Source organism: Zingiber officinale, chromosome 7B, assembly GCF_018446385.1.
Source record: "Zingiber officinale cultivar Zhangliang chromosome 7B, Zo_v1.1, whole genome shotgun sequence".
Taxonomy (NCBI): Eukaryota; Viridiplantae; Streptophyta; class Magnoliopsida; order Zingiberales; family Zingiberaceae; genus Zingiber; species Zingiber officinale.
In genome coordinates, this window is record NC_055999.1 from 46,949,218 (window position 1) to 46,960,598 (window position 11,381).

Genomic DNA, 11,381 nt, shown 5'->3' on the forward strand with positions numbered 1-11,381 from the left:
TGGTATCCTTTTCGCTCATTATACTCAACATGAGGTTTAATTATATCTTAAACTAGCTTCCCAACAACTTTCAGAACTCTATGAAAATGTTTTAAAATGGTTTCACTTGAATGTTGTCAAAAAAATCTCTACTTCCTCATAGATAGACATTCCCCTATTAGGGATCAAATCTTTTGGGTCAAACTCATGATATAAAATCCAAGAATATAGGTTTTGTCAGATGAAAATATTGATAACACCTTATTCTATGCCCATATAATAATTCTTATATGAATTTATTATTCGTCCACTCAGATGTATGACATGAAACTTTATGAATATAACTCTCAAAATATATTAAAATGTTAAGTGTTATTATTTTGCATACAATGAACCATTCTATATCGTCTTGGAATCAATCTTCATCTTCAATTGGTTCCTCCTCACAAAATGTATTTGAATCATTAAAAGTACAATGTTGAACATCCCAAGGCTCCATTAAACTATAGAAGTCATGGAAAAAAAACGTGTATGAGATACCAAAACAAAAAAAACATTGATTAACTTCAATAAAATATTATATTATGTTTACCAGTCAAACAATTATAAATGATAAATAAAATAAGATTAAAGATATAGAAGAACTTCTAATAAAGTCACAAAATTGAAAAATAAATCATCAACTTCAACTACTAAATTCCTCATATCACAAGTACAAGCCACTATCAAGGACATTAATTTTTCTTGCTCATGTCATAGCTATACTTTAACAACGTCAAACAACAATCACTATCAGGTTGATTGAGAAAAATCGCCTGCATTTCTTTTTTGCTCAACAAGTTACAAGCATAATACTAAAGCTCAGTTTTATGTTCTATTCCAAAAACATTCTTCAATATCACCATTGCAGATTCAACATCTTTCTCTCTTGAAGATGTGGAGATTGTAGTGCTCTTATTTTCCAAATACTTTTAAAAGAGAGTGAATTCTTCTTGTAGTGAGGCCGCTCCAAAAATTTTCTTCTTTTCGTTACCATTTTCTCCATTAAATTTTTTCTTGAGCAATGACGGAGATGGAAACACAATGTCATTATCCATATTACTTGTTTCTTTGATTCTAAAGATTGTGTCATTCTCTATTCTTCTATCCTTGTTATATTCACTATCATTGATTCCAACATGCCCTTTAAAATCAGGAAATCATCATTTCCTTCATAACCTCCTCATTGTCATCAACGCAATGTACAGTTTGTTGGCTTGATGCTCTTGCCCTTTCCCTCGTGACAACAACATCAGAAAATAATTTATCATATCGAAACCAAATGAGCGATAAATCTTTATTTCTAAATTTGGCATACTCTCCATTTTCCTGCAATAATAAAGTATACTATTATCAATCTAAGATTCAATGAACAAATAACTAATTTTATACAAATAAAATTAGAAAGATTACCCTAAGTTTTCTCTCCCACTATTCATCAGAGGCATCAAGTAAATTATTTATAGGATTCCTACTAACTCTTATTTCCATGTGCATCTACTTCTTGAATAATAACCAATCCTTTTTCGTGATATCCCAATGGTTTCAAAGCTGCTTGTACACTTAATTTTTTCTAGTTGCATCATTAAACTTCTCTCTATGTTTTTTTATTCATTCATATTAAAGTGACTATTTGGCAATCTATATTTTTTTATTCATTCATATTAAAGTGACTATTTGGTTGATTGCCCAGTAAAATTTTCTCTTCACATAAATTAAAAAAATTCAGGGATAGAAATATATTTCACTTTGCATTTAAACATCCTTCACTTTATTGATTTGTTTTATTTGAATTTTTTAACTTGTATTCTTATTTAAAGTTGGATTTGACATGAAACTTTTTTTCTATTATCTTGATTTTCCATTTCCAAACTACATTGCAAACCAAAAAAAAAAAAATAAGAAACTGATTTCATATTTAACATAAATATATAATTTCAAGATAATATTATGAATCAACTACATATAATTTTTATTAAAGGTATAATATAATACTGAAACTCTATACAAATCTGATTCAATTGTTATGTCAAGAATTAGGGTTTATTTTTCTGCAACTATTATTAGAAAATAAAGATATAGAAGAAAATAGACAGAAAAACATTAAATTTTATCTGAGTCGGAAAATTTGTGCATTAGGGAGAGAAGAAATGGAAGGAAGTGTCAGAGACTTTGTGCGTTTAGAAGAGAAGATGACAGAATGTGCTAGAAAAAGAATCAACATAGAGAGAGTTATCAGGTTTGTAAAAATACGTGGAGAATAAGATAAGAATTAATGAAAACATATAAGGATATTTTAGAAGAAAAAAAATTATTAAAATAAAAAAATTTTTTCTTTAACAAAAAGGTAGGGTCTTTCTTACGTTTTTTTTTAAACAGCTTATATGATGTCAAATGACTAGTTTTGAGAGTTTATAAGTTATTTGTAAAAAATTTTGCCAGATAGATAAGTGGTTTTGTAGAATTTATAAACTTAGTTAAACACCCTCACTAGTAAAAATTAAATTTTTAAACAGAAGATAAAATACCAATTATATCAAATTATTATTTATATTTATTTTAAAAATATTTAAATTATCTTAGTCAATCATTCTATTTCACTAAATAATTTAATTATTGATAAGTTGCTTGGTAAAATCGCTTGATATAAATGAGCTCCAACTCTAACATTTTGCAACATCAGAGGGCCAACTTATAGCTAAACTTTGTCAGACCAAATAGAATGATCACGTTTCAGCTAGCAATTTACACACACTAATCCAAATCAACGCCTACTTTTTATCCAGACCATTGTTATTTGTTTTTATACTTCCAGATAAGTTCGATGAAACAAGATTGAAATATAATATAGGAAAGATCAAGAAGAATAAAGTAAGACTTGACGTAACTTGATACCTAATGCCAACTTTAAAAAAAAACACTGAAAAAGGATAATAAGGCAAATTAAAAAAAAAAGATTTTACCTATAATTTACACATACGATCGAGACACTGTTGCATGGCTTGAAATGGTGACTAATGTAAAGCTCATTTATACAAGAAATAACGATCTTCCCTGATCACCTTCAGCTTTAAAACTTGCTCAGGACACTGTTATTGCTCCCCTTGCTGTTTGACTCCAAAGAAAGAGATGATGGCTAAAAGATCTCTCCATCAACAATTTGATCGTGCTGTCAAATTGATTCACAGCAAGCGAGGCGTATCAGCAATATCGCCAGAAACAGAATCTTGGCGGATCAAAGCTACATGTTTTGTTTGACGAATGGCAGCTTCTTTACTCCGCTCTCAAGTGCATCTCGCCACTGACGATATCGCAACCCAAGCTTGTCGTATGAGACTGGCATGTTCCAGACATTCACCCCACTCAGCATCCGTTCTTGTTGGCCGATCACCAGTCGCAGGTCCTCGTTCAACACCTGCTTCATAACAGGAACACAACTAAGAGAAAGTTATACAGATGTTTTGTCGATGTGCAGTGAAAAATAAAACATCCCGTATTTTGTATGAAATGCACTGAAAATCACCTTCTCGGCGAAGTGCATCCACAAGATGTGCATGAAGGGGATGTTTCTTAGGAAGGGAGCAAAATCCAGGGACATTCTGTAGAGCAACCTTGTCTTTTGGCCAGACGAAGGCAAGCATACATGAAGCTGATGTAGATGTGTGGAGCATTGTCTGGTAGTTTTCCCCTTCAGTTTCCCTGGCTTTGCAATCCCAATTGTAGAGAAGACGATGCAGGGAGGCCGAAATTCCATATCGATTGGATAAGGATCCCAATACCCCTCCAAGCCTGAAGCAGGTGTCAGGAACTTCACCAGGCTGTTAGTTTCCAAATGTTATATCAGCCCCGCATGAATTTGAAGGAGTATCAATCCGTATATATATATATACTCAAGAAATATCAGTATTAAAAAATAAAATTTGATGAGAGCCATATTATTGTTCTTATCATCATTTTAAGTATAACAAGTACCTTGGAACACTCCATCCCTTTGCAAATGTAGACGTGTGAGTAAATGGCGCATGAGCTAGGTCAAGGAGATTGTCCAAAAGGAGCCCGTGCTCAATTGGCAACTCCATCACAATCTGTTTTCATGGGCAGAAAAGAAGATCAGCTAGTGAACATGTTTAACAATGCATTCTTCGGATTCACAAGTGTACCTCTGCATGAATTTCAAATCCAGGTGGAGGTTTCAAAGAAGGAATAACAGTTGAGGGAGGTGCTTCGCCGGGCCAAATCCATATCATCCCTTCTTGTTCAAAACAAGGCAATGATCGAATTCGCACATCAATCATTTTGGTGGATGGCATTTTTTCACATTTCCCATCTGTCGAGTATTCCCATCCTGAAAATTCAAGAACAATTAACATCACCAGCAAAAATATTTTCTTTCTTGTGCAGAACGAGCAATGCATACAATAAATATCTTCATCGTCTAATAGATGAGAAAACCATGCGATTTTGCTTCCACTGTGTTTTATGTAAGAACCAATTATAATTGCTCGGATTTGGATGTACCAAATATTAAAATGCAACTGTAATCTTAATATAGTTGCGAAACAATGATCCATACAACTAATGCAGATCAAAATGATATTATATTTGCAGTAAACTAGTAATGAGGAATTCAACTATTGTTTATTTCAGCATCTACAACATACTGTTCTGTAGCTATATAATCAATGACAAAGAACTCAAGAGAATAGATAATCAAAATTCTTATTATGAGCTTTAATTCCTCCTATTCTGTAAATATTAAAGTCTTTGAGGATCTCTCAATGAACAAGCACATTCAACTCCAGAAATGGACATTTTTTTCTTCTATCACAACTTACCATGATAAGGGCATTGAATGCGGCCATCATTCACTGTCCCTAGATGAAGAGGACAGGCTCTATGAGCACATGTATTCTGAACACAGCCTGGTTTTCCATTTTTTCCCCGAAATATAACCCATGGTTGGTGGAAGCAATCTATAGGTACCTGAAAAAATTGTTTTAGCAAGTGTAAGAAACACTAACACGAGGCTAATTCCTTATCAATAGCTGTCTAGGTAGAGGAAAGTCTTATTTACCATTATATCATCTTTCAAGTCATTTGAGAATGCCACTGGATACCAAAAGTTTTTCAGGTTAGGGTGGTATGATTTGACAGGACCAGATACATTTAGACCTCTTTTGCGGGACTTAACCTCTGAAGTCTCTATGTATGTGGAAGATGTACTTGGAAAGGGAGGATCAGAACCGGAGTCATTGGAACTTTTGTCTTCTGTTAGCCTTACATTCACTAGTTTTTCCATGTGTGCCAGCCTATTCAATGCTGCGGCTACCCTTGCCTCTGAAATATGAACCTGCAAATTTATATAACTATAACTAGTTGAGCATGATAAGGGAGGTTTATGAGTTGAGATTTACATAGAAACTCTTATTAATACCTCATTGTGAGCCTGCGCAAGCTCTTCCTGTAACCCTGCTAGTTCCTTCTTCATGGTGCCAATAGACTTGAACTCACGAGCTAAAGGGTTGAGGGCGTCTACGACCTGTAAAATTAATTATATTTCAATGGAAGGGAGTACATTCAAAATCTTCCATTTAGGTGTAGTTGTGTCGATAACACTTATCGAGAGCTTCATTTCTGAATTAGCCTAGTACAGTGCTAAGATGACTATATGCATGAATCAATGCATGAACCAATAAAGCGATGTATGTACCAACAATCATGGAGCAGTAAAGGGAAAAAAAAAAAATCATCAGTACCTACCTTCTCATGAAGAAGCATGATACTCAGCAAATCTTGACGAGCCCTCCAATCGCAATACTGGATATCAAACATGGCAACCTCCAAAGCCTGGTTCACATCCAAGAACTTCCCCTCAGAATGTGGAATTCTGGGCTTAGGGTCTTCCACGTCAAATATGGCTTCCCAACTGCTCCTCTTCTCAAAACCACTTTCTCCTTCACTAAACACAGCAAATACTTTGAACCCATTTCTGCCACCACTGCCCTGCATAAGTTCACAACAGTGCATTACCACAGAGCAAATTTAGCAAAGATTCTATTTTCCATAGGTATGAATAAATTTTATTGATCTATCAAAAAATGAAGAAAAAAAATAAAAAATAAAAATCAAGGTATAGGGAAAATAACTCCTGAAATAAAGTAATCAATTTTATTCCTCCTTTGTTGTTTCATGCTCTCAGATTACCCAGCAAACTAGTCGCCCTTGTTGAACTATTTCTCGAAGAAGAAGAAGAAGAAGAAGAAGAAGAATAGAAAAGAGATACCCACTCATGATTGGACTGCTAATCGACAGTCATTGCACAAACATGTCATCAACCCTAATTGATCTTCCCATCATGCTATGCATCACATCTCGTCACGAAATGGCACAAAATTTAGCACGATCACCTTTGATGATGGTGCTGAGATACAAGTAACTCTGAGAGAAGACGTCTAAACTACGGAAACTACAAGCTCCACAATGTCCCATTGAAACCTATTAACCCTTTGCAAGAACTTTTAAAGGCGCAACTTTTAGTGCTTCAAAACATCCACAAAGAAAGGAAAACAGGAATTGACAATGAAAACGAAAGCCTATGAACCACAGTTACCTTCTTGGAGCTGGAGAAAGGCATCCGGGGCCGCAGAAGCGGGGCCGGGAGAAGAGAAAGCGCCGCCAGTGCAGTAGTCGTCATGGCCGACGCCGCTGCGACCTTCCTTCCCTCCTTCCTTCCTTCCTCCGGCGAGAAGCCAAATAAATCAATTTTAATTTTTCTTGTCGCGTTCACGATCGTTCTTGGGAATCGTCTGCGGGTGGCATCGGATAAGGGCCAGGAGCGCGTGAACGATGCGGGGAAATCTCCACGGCCTCCCACGGGCCGACGCGTGGCACCGGGTTGGAAGACTGAGTTACTGAAGTGGAGGACGAGCCATCCACTAGCTCCCGTGGACCCTTGCGTCCTCCAGAATCCAAATTTCTTGCCACGTAGGCATCGATGTCGTGGTTCGGCCTCTCCTGCCAGTACCTTTCAATGCGGCCATCGAAAGGCTAAAAAAAGAGTGTGTATTTTAACTCAAAACGTCTCCATCTGCAGTTCTAGTTTCCCTTCATACGAGCGAGGTTCGACACCGGTTGTACGGAATAATTGAGCCAACTCAAGTAGTGCATTTCGTCCGATTCAATAAAGATTACATAGAATTATTTTTTATTAGTAATTCAGATACTAAAACGATTAATCTCCAAAGTAATCAGTAGAGATCTCTAGTCCATAATTTATGGATCAGAGGATGATCTATTATATAAAGATCATTGATTTGGATGGAGTCCATCTTTAAATTAATAGGATCCATCTAAATCAAGGGTCTATAATAGTGGATCATCCCTTGGTCCGCAAATTACGAACCAGAGAATCTATCCTCCAAAATAACTAGATTGGTCATATTTTTTTTTTCAATGACCATTAAAATAAATTAATAAACATCCGACGTCTATCTAATGACTAATATTTTTAGATTCTAACCACTATATCATAGTCTTGTTGAACTATTATCATGGTCCCGAGGCTATGATGTAATGGTAAAATATTAAGCTTGTCATCCAGATATCACGGTTCGATCTCAACTAGAGTAAATTTGTAAAAAAAATTCTTCCAAATAAAATATGCAATCAAAAAATACTAAACTTCTTGACCGACTGTTATTACTGTTATAAGCGCTTCTTAATCTTTTTAATAGTCAATATAAAAATTTTATAGGCTAAATTGATCATCATAAAAATAATCAATCAAACTTAGTTTATTATTTTTTTTTTAAGACTAATTTTTTATGACTAATTTTTTTTAAGACTAGCATCATGTCTCACTCATTTCAATCCATTAGTATTAGTTTAAAAATAATTAAAATTTTATTAGGATAATTTTTAAAAGTATCAAGATACTACGGTTTGATCGTGGTGGCGAGTTTCTCTCAAGAGAGTTTAGGAATTACTTATCAGAGGTTTGAATTCAATGTTGGTGCAACATTCCTCAGGTCAAGGTTGACCTGGTTGACCAAGCTTGAGTCTTGGTTTGGATTTCGATGTTTGACAAATGCAAGGTTGATTGAAGAATAGTCAAGTAGGTCAAGGATGACCGGATACTTGACTGGGAAGTCCTAGTGAGTGAAGCTAGGCAGGAGAAAAATCCCGGTGAGTGAAGCCAGGTGAAAGACCTAGTGAGTGAAGCTAGGAAACTGGGAAAGTCCTGGTGAGTGAAGCCAGGCAAGAGAAATCCAGATGGGTCAAGGTTGACCAGACATCTGGTGAGAGTCCAAGTAGGTCAAAGGAATTGACCGGATACTTGGCACGAGGAAGAAAAGTCCAAGTAGGTCTTAGGGAGTGACCGGATACTTGGCAAGAAGAGAAAAGTCCAAGTGGGTCAAAGGGATTGACCAGACACTTGGTGAGAGAGTCCTAGCTGGTCAAGGGTGACCGGATGCTAGGTCTTATGTACCAACAAGTCATGGTTGACTAGATGTTGGTTTAGGGGGCTTTGGGCTTGGTTTTGGGCAAAAACCAAGATCTGGATTGATCAGCCGATTGATCCAGCAGGTTTGGATTGATCCGTGGATTGATCCAGCAGGTTTGGATTGATCCGTGGATCGATCCAGCAGATCTGGATCGATCAGTGGATCGATCCAGAAGATCTGGATCGATCCACCGATCGATCCGGTGAGTCCCCGCGAACAAAACCCCTCTGGATCGATCGGTGGATCGATCCAGAGGTCCCAATCGATCAGTGGATCGATTGGGACGCTGCTGCTTCGCACGATAAGCGCTGGATCGATCCGTGGATCGATCTAGAAGTTTTTCCAGAGCACAGAGGCACTCTCGATCGATCCGTGGATCGATCCAAAGCCTCCCCGATCGATTGGGAGCATTCCAATCGATCGGGATTCGACCGTTAGCCGCAGGCGTTCATTTCCTTCGGTAGAACTTTACCAATTCATTCCAGATTCATCACAACTCCTCCCCAGCACTCTCTAAGCTCCTCACCGCCAGTTCTTGAAGGTTCTTGGAGGTTCATCCAAGTCAAGAGGTGAGTTGCAACGAGAAGAAGAAGAAGCTAGGGTTTTTACTGCATCTCTTGTAAGCTTTTGCTTATTCTTTACTACCCTTTCTTCTACTTGTATTGAGAGTCTTGTAGGGCTTCTCCGCCTTCGGTAGTTACCGAAAAGGAGTGTTTATTAGTGGAGGTGTGTGTGTGTGCGTGGATCCTTGGACTAGTCACCTCTTGTGAGGTGGATACCAAGTAAAATCCTATTGTTAGCATTGTTGTAGTTTATTTCTTTGTATTCCGCTGCGCATCACTTTGAAGAAACAAGCAACAAAGCACGACGAGCACACCCTCTAGCTACTTTTCGGTCCTAACAAGTGGTATCAGAGCGAGGCCGCTCTTCACCGGAAGGGTCAAGCATAACAAGAAGAGCTAGAGGGTGAAGAAGTTGAAGCAAAATTGTCAAAGTCAAAGAAATTCAAAAGCTCAACTTCTACAATGGAATTCCGAGATGGGCTCGGATTCGACACGAGGGTGGCTCCACCATATACTTCCACGAGCTTCGATTCTTGGAAATCAAGAATCGAAAATTTTCTTATGATGGAGATAGAGCAATGGTTTGCTCTTATGGAAGGCTTCAAGGCTCCAACCAACTCCAAGGGCAAGCTTCTCAAGAAAAGTAAATGGAGCTCAGAGCAAGTCCAAAGGTGCGAGGCAAATGACAAAGTGACCAAGCTTTTGGTAAATTTATTGCCAAGCACCATCCTTTGCAAAATTGGAGAATTTGAAGATGCAAAGGATTTATGGAGCAAATTAGTCAAGCTTCATGAAGAGATCCCCTCCACTGTACAAGAGCAAGAAGTATCCAGAGAGGGTGACTCTTTGGAGCAAGACCAAGAGGAGGACTCCGAGGTTGAGAGATGCTCAACCTCCGAAGAAGAAGCTTCATCCTCAAGGGAATGCATCGAAGGGAACAAGGAGGGAGCATACTCCTTGTTTCATATTCAAGATGGTGAAGCCTCCACCTCTAGGATTGAGGGGGAGCGATCCTTGGTGACGCCGGATCAAGAAGAAGGAGAAGCCTCTACATCCGGGTCAAGAGACGAAGAGGAGGAAGAAGATTCTACCTCCACAAGTCAAGAAAAATCAAATGGAGGGGAATCAAGGTCCGATCAAGAGGAAGCTTCCACCTCCGGATCCAAAGGAAAAGATGCCACCCCTACAAGCAAAGGTATAAACATTTCAATTAATAACAAAAATCATATTATATGCTTTGAATGTAGGGAACATGGGCACTACCAAGAGCAAGTGTCCTAAATTGGCCAAGAAGAAGGGCCAAGTGGCACAAAAGGGCAAGGTGAAACCCAAGGAGACCATCCCCGGGACAAAGAAGAGCAAGGAGCACATTGTGTGTTTCTCTTGCAATCAAAAGGGGCATTACCGGAGTCAATGCCCTAAGGGGAAGAAGATGGTCAAGGCGCAAGGAGGAAGCTCAAGTCAAGGGGGAGCCTCTAAGGTAAAAAGGAAGGTAACTTTTATTGAGCCTACCCCGTTAAATTATGGTAAAAAGCATGATAGTTCTAACTTATATCATTTTAATGCTATTTACCATGAAAATAGGAAGCATGATAGTGTTAAGGAAAAACATATAGCTTTTCATGCTAAAACCACCACACCTAGGGCTAGGAATGTAGGTAAAAGTCTAGGCAAAAACTCTAAGGATTTTATCTACGAGCCTAAAAATAAAAATGCTCATAAATTTAATGGAAAACCAAAGACTAAGGGGGTGCTTGGTTAGATGGTATGGGAAATGAGGAATGGGAAAGGAATGAAATATTGGTGCTTGGTTTGGGTAATTAGTGGTGGGTCCCATGAATTCATTCCTCCAAACATGGGAATGAGCCATTACATAGCATTTTGGGGGGTATGGAAACCTTTCCATTCCCATTCTTGACTTCTATCATACTCTTTCACATTCCCATTCCCCTCTAGGGACCAAGCACCCCCTAAGGACTTAATGATAGAAAATCAAGTCTTGAGGTCAAGGCTTGATAAAATGGAAAAGACCCTAAAAAGATTGAAAAATATCCTATTAGGGCAATATGAGCATAACCTAGGTTTAGGGGTACAAAAGCCATCAAATGGCCATAGAGGTTTGGGATACAAACCCAAAGCAAAAAGGGATGTGCCTAGTTATCATAGGGTTCCATATAGTTATGGAACAAACCCTAAGTCTAGAGGTCAAGTCAAGGATATAAAGGAAGATATCCCTAGAAGTATCTTTGCAACCAAAGTGACTAAAATTTCTAAGAAGTCTAAGAAAGTCACTAAC

General features: G+C 37.8%; 1 pseudogene; it reads right to left on the reverse strand.

The window, feature by feature from the left end:
- Positions 1 to 2,939: 2,939 nt before the first annotated feature.
- On the reverse strand, positions 2,940 to 6,896 carry LOC122005726 (annotated as a pseudogene).
- Between the last annotated feature and the right edge of the window lie 4,485 nt (positions 6,897 to 11,381).